The following is a 10539-nucleotide window of genomic DNA, read 5'->3' as shown; positions in this document are numbered from 1 at the left end:
GAAGTTCATTACTTTTGCAAAACCTCCAGCCCACGCACTTTCGACTTGCGTCCTCGTGTAAAGGCGTATTAAAGTACGATCAATTTCGCCGCAGTTGCCGTATACCCGCTCAAAGTTTCATATCGCAATCTCGGTTGTATAACAAGCGTCGTGACTGATGCCCGACGAAGATGTTTCCACGGAGGACACTCGATATATCTGGGCAGGATACGTCAGTCGGCTCGCCTGGGGGAACTGTTATTCGCTGAGGTACGCGAGGCAAGAGATTTATGGCTGCATCCTATCGATTTGCGATATTTCGCGGACCGTATATATATCGTTCGCTTGAAAACAGGTGCACGTCAGTTGCAGGTACAATAAATGCGATGAAATATTTAATTTCGTGTCGCGACGCCGAAGATCAAATTTCGAAGATTCATCAATTAGAGTCGAGATTAAGTAAAATTAATCGCTTCTCGCGCTTTGCTTCACGTCGCGAAAAGTGATCAAATACAATCGTATTTACACGTATACGAAGCTAAATAAGTTGCAAACTAAAACACAATCTTAAGAATGCAAGTAATTTAACTTTAACTTATTACTATTTATTGACACACACACATTGTTCGATTTATTTTCCAATATTTTGAATTTCATGTGTTGGTGCCGTTGGTCATTGACATATTTTTAATCACTTTTCTTTGCCAAGGAAAACATTTCGCTCACGTCGTAATTTAGGACTTGCAACAAAATAAATCGCCGACCTGAAGCCTCGTTGTAGAATAAACCACGCTACTATACCACACTACCGGATACAGTTTTTTCACGTTACCCCATATGTAGACGTTCCCGTCGATCTTGTCGGAACGAGGTTGCGTGCACGTCGTCGAGGAGTTTTGTTGGAAAATGTACTTCATGAAAAGTGTATGGAACGCGCCAGACTTTCGTGCCGAGGGTCGTCGGTCCCCTCTCCCCGCCCCTCTCTCTTTTTCTTGCTTCTCGTGCGCCCCTCTCTCGTTTTGTGAAAACGGGATCCTTCCCGGGGGATACTCGATCGCGGAAAGGGAGTATAAAACTCGTATAAATCGTGTGTGCGACGTGGCCAGGAGTGAGGGTATAATGCGGCGAAGGCAAACCGTTTCTGAGGCTTTCGAGACGAACACCTTGACGAGGAGTACGCGATTGCCCCCGACTGAATATCGACTCGCGATTCCCCCAGACCGCCCCAGTGGTCGATGCACGACATCCGCACGGTATACGGGAGGTTCCAGGTTCAAACCCTGGCTGGGGTAATATTTTTCGCAATAAAATTTAAAAACTATTTAATTTAGAAATTACATCAACTGACCAAAACCATGGTCAAAATTAATAATGTCTCGATATTGATCTGAAAAAAAGTGCTGTGTGAATCCGACAAATCAAGTTGGCTCACAGTTTTTCAATGTTCATATCGGTAAAGTTATATAGTGCCAGTTATACGGTCGATTTAAATTCCTTTAATTGAAAAATATTGCTTCAGAATGTATCGCGCGTTGCGTTACGAAAACAGATGGCTTCTTCTGCGTCACGTCGTTTTAAGCCTGATCTACAATGTGCTTTTTGCTTCCTGTTTTTTGCTTTTAACCTGTTTGCGACTATCCCGTATTTCGCAATTGCGTCGCGTAACGCGATGTTTTTTGTTCTCTGTCGCCCAAGATAAAAATTGACGAACTTCAGATGAGACAAGAAACATCACGTTACGCGACGGAATTGCGAAATACGGGATAGTCGCAAAGAGGTTAAGAGCAAAAAACAGAAAGCAAAGAGCACATTGTAGATCAGCCTTTATTCCGGTGTCTGTTGTGCGCCGAGGAGTATAGCTCAGCGTGTTTTACGCACTAAGTCCAAAGTGTCAGTCCTAATTTCGAGTTATTCTTTATCGTATGCAAACGATCTATTCTCGGACTGATATTCGACTGAAAAAATTCTCGCTTAACACAAAATGGAGTTGCCAATTATAAAAAAAGAAGAAGCAAATTTACCTCGTGGAATAAGTCTGGTAAAATCTCGTGAAATTAAAGTCATGCAGTTAAATATGCTTTTTCATTTAATTTCACGGTTATCTTGCTCAACGTAATTTTAATTTAAATTTTAACATCAGAGATATTTCATTTTTTTTCCTAAATTTTCCATAAGAGTGATTGCAAGTGATTCGACCGGAACCCCTGTGGGGATTTGGCGCCACCCCGCCAGGGGGTAGAGCGAGTCCTGTTTATCAGAATCGTGGTAAATCACGATACGCGCACGATGTCGGAAAGCTCGTTCACCAGTGAAATTTCACTCGGTAGAAAAGAGCTTTTACTCGAGGGGACCGACGACGTTGCGTCCTTGACGCGAATAGGAGAAACGCTGAAACGACGAAAAGGGAAGAATGCAGGAAGTGAAGGGGCAGGCTAAGGGCCCGACAAAAAGGTAACGGTTCGTGTCCGAGGCTAATGCATCCGTGGAGTCCGGAGGGTCACGAAACTAGGCGGCCTGGGAGCAGAAAGAGGAAGACGAAAGAGGAGGAGGAGGAGGGAGGAAGAAGGAGGAAAAGGAAGAAGAGGAAGAGGCGGAGGAGGAGAACGGAGAAAAGAAAGGTCCATTGACCCGGTGGCACACTTCCACTTCCATTTCCATTTCCAGGCGGCATCTCGTGAAGCATATCGTAAGCCGGTGAGAATGCATTTGTGTGCGCTCGCGTGTACGGAGCGTGCAAGCGCGCGGATGCAGGGTTGGATAATTCATTGGGAACAATGAGCGCGGCGGCGCGAAACCTGCCAAACTGCAGATTGGGGCTCGCCGCGGGGATCTGGCGTCATTTTATTTCTTACCCGACTACCTCGGTTACAAGAAGATAAATTCACGGTACGAGATACATCGAGATTTCCTCTCGCAGGAAATCAAGTTCCCGAGTGCAAAAAAAGTCGACGGGGAGCTGTTATATAGTCCCTGTCCTTTTCTCTCATTAGAGCGCTTCTTCGGTTACCGCGCGATATTATTCTGGCACTCTACGTTAACGGCAACGGAAATATCGAGCTCTGATGTGAAGCTAGTATCCCGAAATGCGAATTTTTATAAATTGCAAACGGCATTCGTTATGACAAGTTATGACCAAATTAAAAAAATTTGACATCAGCACCCCCATGAACATTTTTGAAATGTCGCTATCGGCAACTTTTCACTATAGAGTCCCGCTAATAAGAGTCGCGACATCTTGAGTTTCGGCAAAATAAAAGAGAAAGAGAAAGCGATATGAATGTATGTTACTTGTATATCGCTTTCTCTTTCTCTCTTATATCTCTTTCTCTTTCTGTTTCACGTACTTTTGCCGAAAATGCGAACCAATCAAAAGTTGCTGCTACGTGTCGCGACTCTTATTAGAGGGACTCTACTTTTCACCATTCGTTTCCATCTCTTTTTCACGAGACTGCTATCTTTTCTTTTATATCTTTGGTCGAAATAAAGTTACGAAAGTAACTTCTCCAAAATATAACATAAAAAATCGCTAATCAATGTTTACACACGTATAATTATATCGTATAGAATAAAAATTGTACGATCGTCTGTAAATATATCATTTGAATATAGCATCGATGCACGATCCGGTGACAGAACTTTCTCTCACGTTCTAGCGCTCGATTTCACTCGCGGCTATAATCGCCGCACGAGGCTACCGTATGCATGAGACGCGCAGCTCAAAGGCCTTTAATCCGAGCCTGTGCATGCTTGCATATACATACGTGCATACACCGAGAATCGCGGCGGGTACACACGGCGGCGGCGGCGGCGTCGGCGGCGGAAACGACGGTGGCGATCGAGAGTATACAACCATGGTATTTTATTTGCCCGGCCGTGTGTATCGACGACGAACCGACAAACGGCGACAACACACACCGGTCGCCCTCGACGTGCGAATGAAATTGTGTAGCACTGCTGCGCGGGCAGCGCGGCACACGCTCAAATAAGCCCGCGAGGCGGAAGTGTTTGGCCATCGCCGAAATTGGTTTTGCCGTTTCGCGTCCCGACTCGCTCCTCTCCTGGCTCTCGTATATTAACCTTCAACCCCTCATGATCAATATCGCCGGTGTACGATGTGTGGTGCTGCGCGTCTTCGCCAGATATCGCCTATAGTCGTCGTTATTGCGAATTTAGTAAGCTATACCAACCGGGAACATCCAACTTATTTTACAGAAAACCAGTAGCAGAATGCAGATTTCTCTTTCCCTCGCCGCAAGAAACATAAGATCTTTTTTCGATATCGGACATAAGTCATCAGTACTCTATATATACACACGTCGGTGGATGTTTCTTATATCCAGTAAAACTTAAATTCTATCATAATCTGCACCGTCATCATAAAGCACATTAAAAGCGCGTAAAATTATATTTATTTAAATTATTGCAAAAAGAGAGAGAGAGAGAGAGAGAGAGAACGCGATCAAATTATTTTACAAATAAGAAAGTAATTTATATCTTCGTAATATATGAAAGATTTCTGAAAGTAACTGCGAAAAAGGTTTAGATCTCAGATACAAGATTTATACTTTGCGAAACGAGAAATCCAATAATACACAAGTTCAAGAGCTACTTCTCGTTCTGTCGCTCCCTTTCGGTTACGGCATGTGTTCCCTTCGCAAATGGTAGATTCAAATAGAATTCCAGCGGCACGATATTACGGCCGATTGTTGCACATGCGGCAAACAATAAACGTCCGGTTGATCCAGACGTGATGGTAAATTTATCCAGCAATTAAGACTGCCCTAACAGACCGAATACAATGTGTTCCTGTCGGAATTGCCTCCCGCATATAGACCGGCCGCAGCGCATTCTTAACCGTCGGATTTACCGCCGAGTGGATCACGGCGAGCGAAACGTGACTAGGTATGTATGCAGTTTCGAACGAAATCGCGCCATTATCAGTGGTATCGATACCTTGCTTTTATAATTTAAAAAATTATTCCAATAAATTTGTAGATATTTTATTAACTTAATTAAAAACTTGGAAAATATGGAAAATGGAGAATGTGGAGAAGAGTTCTTATCTTGTTACATAATATCATATATGATCAAAGGACATAAAATTCGATATCCAATTATATTTAAACATCCTTGAACGCTTTTCCGGATTTTTCCTGTAAAAAGATTCGGGACGACAAGGGCGCTCATCCGCTTTCTTCGAGCGGGATGAATCGTTCGACGAGAAAAAAACGAAGAATTAGCTGACGAACGAACGAAAGACGGAGCGGAAAATAATCGTGCAGCCTGTCCTCAAGGAAGGTAGGAGGGAAGGAAGGAAAAAAGGAAACAGGTCCGAGCATTAAAATCTTTGAACGCGCCGTGCGAGAAAGATCGTGCCTGAGGTGAAAGCGCGAAGCGAGATTTTCGTGGATTTCGCGCGCGAAATGTTTTCTCGTCCCTCTCGAATTTTCCCTGAGTTGTGGCTTTTAAACCTCGTCTTGCGGAAAATGCTGTTGCGATAAATCCCGGCGCCTCTAAGCCCACTAAATTCGCTAGTCGACGTGGTGAAAATTACAGAGAGCGGCACAGAGATCAGTCGCCTATACAAGAAGCGGAGTTCTAGTTTCGAAGCGAAAAATTATGAGAGGAACAAAGTAGTACAAATTTTTCTCGTGAGATTATTTACTTTATATATTCTTTTCGATTTTGTTTAATTAAAGTAGACAAATTTTTCTTATCTTACATTTCTTTTAATATATCTGTACATGTTCTTATACATGTATATCAAATTTTGCAATATTTCGCGATTTTCGTCTCACCGATATAATATCGCGCTGGTGAGCTGTAAAGATTTTTCTCGACGGTTTCTCTCTCTCTCTCTCTCTCTCTCTCTCTCTCTCTCTCTATCTCTTTTGTTCGGGTTACATTTTTGTAAGCGGGTCGTTTGAAGGAACAGACGGATAAAATAGCGTGTTATTCAGCCCCCGCTTCAACGGCAACGATGCACGAACACCCGAAATCACCCAATTCATTCTCATATCGATTTAACATCCTCCCGCATATATGACGACGACGGGCTGACATATTCCGGGCCATATTCCATGAAGTTTGCAGACTATTCCCCATACATCTGCTTTCCCTCCGAGGAAACGCGCGCAGTCGGCCAATAAAATACCCTTATCATCGCGATATTAGGCGGTGTCAGGTTGTAGATCAAATAGCAGAATTGTATATGAAGATAAATCGATACGTCATGAAACATCTAACGTCGTTGTACGTACGTGTCTACGAATTTGCTACATTAACCTTTCGAGCGCCAAGAGGCTGACCATGTATGACGCGTCTAGATTTCAGTCTACAATTTCACATTATTAATATATATTCCAGATAGAATACACGTATATTTATTATCTTTAACGTAGCTTAAAACGTGATCATTCTTGTCGACTAATGACTTGAGTATAAGTTCTGCTCGTCGAAGTAGAACGAGTACTCAGGGTCACGACGAATGTCAGTTGATGACTCAGTCCTCGGCCTTTAAGGACTGTTCCATTTAACGCTCGCGATAGCACGCGTTGATGATGGAGGAAAGAGTGTTCCGGTTATACCTGTGATCGTCCTAGTGACCCATATCAACAAACGCCGCGATAATATTTCTCTCGACCACTTTCGCTACAAGCGTCAAGATGTAAAATCATAACTTTCACACAAAAAAGAAGAAAATCGATAAATTACTACCGGATTATTGCAGAATTTCGCGTTTTAAATTAAATTAATATAAATATATCCATAAATTTATTAGTTTAAATTTAAATTATTTCAATTCATATCGTTTTCTATAACCGTTTTTTTTTTCAGAAAATATATAAATAATTTTAAAAAAGTGAATTCATATATCTCTCGCTTTTACTTTCTTTCTAATGCACGTGTTGATTAATATATTTCCCTATCTCTGGTTCCGTTTCTTGAAAATAGCACGAGATGCAAAGCGGACCGGAAGAAATCCATCGCGACGAAGTCTAATCTTATACATATATAAGTCTAGTGTCGCGAATACATAGCCGGCGGAATAAAAGCGCGCAGTTCTCTCTCTCTTAGCGGGCCGGGGTGGGACGATTAAAGATGGCGAGTTTTTTCCGGCGTGTAGCCGTCGGGCAGCGTTTCCGCGATCTTCCAAGGAGCCAGCGCACACCGCGAGCAGGAAAAGAATGTCATATCACGGTATATTGCTGCCGACCAACAAAGAGGAGTCCTCGGGTTATAAGAAGAGAGAGCGCGAAGCGTGCTTGCATTCTCGCGGAAAGAATTCCCCTTTCTGTGCCGCGTGCTCTTCTTCCCGACTACGTGTCTACGGATCGCCTCTTTCCTCCATTTTCCCGGTTTTTCCTCGTCCCACAGGAGTGTCTCTTTCAACGAACGACCTGAAAAGGCGTTCATCCTGTATTAAAGACGCGCTTCACAATGCGTTAACTTTTCCAAGATGATTTTTTTTCCCTCTCTCGTCGCGTCAACTTCACGGAAAGACGCGTGCTCTTGCGATTAATAACTTCGCGACGAGTTAAAGCGTTACGATTTTTTAAGGCTATAATATTCTCAGCTCTACTATCGCAAATTCCAATAATTAGAATTAATTAGTATTATATATATTAAATTATCAGACAATTAGCTTTATTTAAATTGGATATTAATATTTATCCGAATTAAATTTAAGTATTATTAATTATATTTTACGTCAACTATCGCACTTGCAAATTACAGTTACAAATAAATACACTGATCTGTTTTCATGTGTCTGTAATATGACATTTTCTGAACTCATTAAAATTATGTTGCAAGGCCAATTGTCTAAAAAATATCCGTTAAAAATGTCATTGTCGTCGTTGCACTTTGAGATTGCATCGGGTACTGATTGTGTGGGTGGCACAATGGGGGCCATGTCGATCTCCGTGGAGTCAACTATCGGCAGAAGCGGTGGAGAGCTAGGATTCGTTGGCCTCCCTTGGCCCACATCACCGCCCCACGGCTGTGGCCTTCCGTTTCGCAGACGGCATTATTTACGGGCCTGTATTTTTCACCGGCTGTACGACGGTGGTCGATCATCGGGTGCCGGCCACGGAAATTAAAACGGGCCCCGGGTTCTTTGTAACGGCAGAAACCGTGCTCGCGAACTAGTTAAAGCTCGATCTCATCGTCAACAACTCGTATTTTTCAACAGGAGATTTCTCGGAATCCGGATCCGTACGTCTTTAAAAAATCAGTAAAATGAAAAATTCTAGAAAAAACTACGTTGAACAATATTTATCAGAAAATTATCTATTTATTTATTTACATATTCTACCTGAGCATGATGACCTGACTATATTCTCATAGAGATAGAGATAGATTAGAAGAAAAGAATATATTTTATGCATCAATAAGATCAGATTAATATATTAATCCAAATTTAAATTTTAATTGCTCTCTCTAATACGCTCTATGTGTGCATTGCTTTAGCTAAAACCGCTCTTGTTCAGAATTAGACGACTATTATTAGAGGCTTAACTGAGGGCTCTCTACCTACTGTGTAATGATACGGGGCAAATTTTCCTCACCTCGGCACGTATGGATAATAATTATTTTCTCTCTCTCTCTCTCTCTCTCTCTCTCTCTCTCTCTCTCTCTCTCTCTCTCTCTCCCCGTCTTTAAATCTTCGGAATATCTGCATAAGGATAAGGAGAGGATGACGTCGCATGGTAGGGTCATAGTTCAATGTTCCCGGATGTCTACAGACAAATTTGTGCACGAAGCCCGCTTCCGTGGTTATCTGCTCTCCCGCTATCCTCTCTCTCACTCTCACTCTGTCTCTCTCGCGATAACGGGCTTCTCTTTGAGCTTAATTCGATATCACGTAGTAGCGATCAAAGCGCCGGATTTCGTGGCTGAAATGGCGGATTGTTCGTAAAGTCGGTACGTATCGGCAACTAGATTTCTCGCCGCCCGTCCACTGACCGCGGACGAAATCCTGCTTTATTACTCGTAACTATACGGTTCGAGCGAATGCGGATGCCGACATACCAAAGGGACACCGACAATTAAAAGTTTCGCCGACGTTGAGTACATTATTCTTTGTTAAACGGAATATTAAAAAAGAGTCGTTAAAATATGTAGAAATATTACGTAATATTTTAATAAATAAGAATAATATATTATTTAAAGTATAAATATCAGATGTGTGTGTGTGTGTGTGTGTGTGTGTGTGTGTGTGTATGAGAGAGAGAAGCTGCACTATATATTTATTATTTAATAAAAAAGAAAAGATCGATTTTGATCGAATTTATCTTTTACCATATTATACACTGAATCATTCAATTTTTTAATCGAATATAGTCAAATATATCGAAGTGGACCATAAATCCATACGTATTTATGTATCACACAGATAATATCCTGTTTTTCTGATACAGATAAAAATAAGAAAAATTACTATTACCAAGCATAAATCACTGACAATTAAGAAATATTTATAAAGGAATACTTTTTTTTATTGATTTTAAGAAAAATAAATTCCGTTTTCCGTCTAATTTCAAAATTCTTCAAAGATACACGTGAATCTATAAACTCAGCTGGCAATATCGTAAAAAAAAGTGAAGGTTTTAGGTTTTCTACATGGTGCATGTCGGTCTCGAACGCCCGCGAAATGATGGAGATTCTTGGTTGTATAACTTGGAGATATAACTTCATGCGACTTTTTCGCGCGTCCTTCGGGAGCGACGACGTGCTTGGAAAAAAAGCCGGAACTACCCGGAAAATGTTCGTCTTAAATCCTGAAGTCCCTATCCGAAATAGCGGAGAAGCATGCAGTAAAAAGAATAAGTCGGGGCGATACGTAAAACTCGACAGAAGACTCGAGAGCTTCTTCGAGCACCGTAACGTGAGAGAGCCGCCCCGCAGTCATAAAATCCCCGCATATATCGTAGTAAAAGAGACGAGTCGAAATCTTATTCCCGCAACGATCGTTGATAAGTCTCGAAAAGTTTCGTACCGTTCGTTACGTTTGATGTCGCGATAGTCTACTTTCCACCGGTCAGGTTCTCTCTCTCTCTCTCTCTCTCTCTCTCTCTCTCTCTCTCTCTCTCTCTCTCTCTCTCTCTCTCTCTCTCTCTCTCTCTCTCTCTTGTCCAAAAACTCGTATAATTAATTAAACTACTGCATTTTGCATCAAAATTTTCTTCACGTTGAGCGGAAACTTTTGAGTGATATTTGGCAGTATCGCGAGATTGATCGATGTGCGGGCATGAGTTTTCGAAATATCGTTATAAAATTTCGTTAGAAAGTGTCTCTTGAGAAAATTGGGAAATTTCAGAGGGAAATCTTGATATAAAATAAAATTAAAAAAAAAAAACATTTTTTATAGTATAGTAACTAACAGTTCTCTCTCATATACGTGTGTATTTCGGAATTGCAATATTGATGTACAACATATCGTTATTAAAATAAAACATAGTTGAATATATCAAATGCTAGTATTAATTTTAATATTTAATTTTTTCTCCTCAAAGATAAATATGCTGTACTCCGTTTTTACTTTGTCGCGCACTAAAA

The sequence above is a fragment of the Temnothorax americanus genome, unplaced genomic scaffold (genome assembly GCF_048541705.1).
Source record: "Temnothorax americanus isolate GAGA-0224 unplaced genomic scaffold, ASM4854170v1 Scaffold23, whole genome shotgun sequence".
NCBI lineage: Eukaryota > Metazoa > Arthropoda > Insecta > Hymenoptera > Formicidae > Temnothorax > Temnothorax americanus.
Note: the sequence above shows the minus strand (reverse complement) of the source record.